This window comes from Homarus americanus, unplaced genomic scaffold (assembly GCF_018991925.1).
Source record: "Homarus americanus isolate GMGI-L3 unplaced genomic scaffold, GMGI_Hamer_2.0 scaffold58297, whole genome shotgun sequence".
Taxonomy (NCBI): domain Eukaryota; kingdom Metazoa; phylum Arthropoda; class Malacostraca; order Decapoda; family Nephropidae; genus Homarus; species Homarus americanus.
The window spans coordinates 581265-582481 of record NW_024713025.1 but is presented as its reverse complement, the minus strand read 5'-3'; positions in this window follow the sequence as shown (position 1 = coordinate 582481).

Here is a 1217-nt window from a genome sequence, read left to right as displayed (position 1 = left end):
TGACATTTTTTTTTTTTTTTTTGAAAGAACAATTTAACATTTAGAGGGAGAGAGAGAGAGAGAGAGATTAATTTTTTCTAGTAAAACCAAGAGATTCATGATTGTCTTACATTTCTGTTTTTATTATTATAATTTTTAGTCTTTATCATTCGTCTTATTCTGTTTGGCAATGTTTTTTTGATTTCCTTAGATTTGCGATGGCTGCCAGTGTTGCTAAGAAGCGGAAGTACAATGATGAATACATTAACTACGGATTAACATCAATCCTCACTGATGGCATCGAGAAACCTCAGTGTGTGTTATGTTTCAAAGTGCTGGGGAACGATTCCATGAGGCCTAGTAAGCTGAAGCATCATCTGACGACAATCCACCCCCAGTATGCGGAGAGAGACCCCGATTTCTTCAAGCGCCATGAACGGAGTTTGGGAAAACAGAAACTGGATGAGAGTGGTGCCTTCCAACAAAAGAACTTAAGTGTAGTTGAGGCATCATAAGAGGTTTCCATTGAAATAGCAAAGAAGAAGAAGGCCCACACGATTGGTGAAACTTTAATAAAGTGGGTTCTTGGAGAGGCAAGTGAACGTAGGATTCAGCAGATTTCCTTGTCAGACGACACGGTGAAACGGAGAATTAGTGAAATGTCAGATGATATAATGGAACAAGTGATACAGGACATTAAATCGTCCCCAACTTTACCAGTTGGGGACGATTTAATGCAATCCAGTTGGAGGAGTCAACGGATGTGAATTCTTGTGCACAGCTACTCGTGTTTGTTAGGTATGTATTCTTGCGTGACATCAAGGATGAATATCTGTTCTGTTCACAGCTTGAAACTACCACAACAGCTTTAGATGTGATGGGAAAGTTGACCTCTTTCTGCACAGCTAACGGGATCACCTGGGAAAATTGTTGTGGAGTCTGTACTGATGGGGCGATTGAAATCGGGGTTATAGAAGCACGTCAAGGAAGTAGCTCCGAATGCCAAAGGGGTTAATTGTATGATCCATCGTTTTGCACTGGCGTCGAAAACCCTCCTTGATGCCCTTTGCAAGATCCTGGAGGCAGTGGTAAAATGCGTTAACTTTGTGAAAGCAGGAGATTTGAACTCTCGCCTTTTCCAGAACCTCTGTAGAGGCATGAATTCAGAGCATGAAACCCTCCTCTTTTACTCCAAAGTACGATGGCTTTCCAAGGGTAATGTTGTGAATCGAATGTTC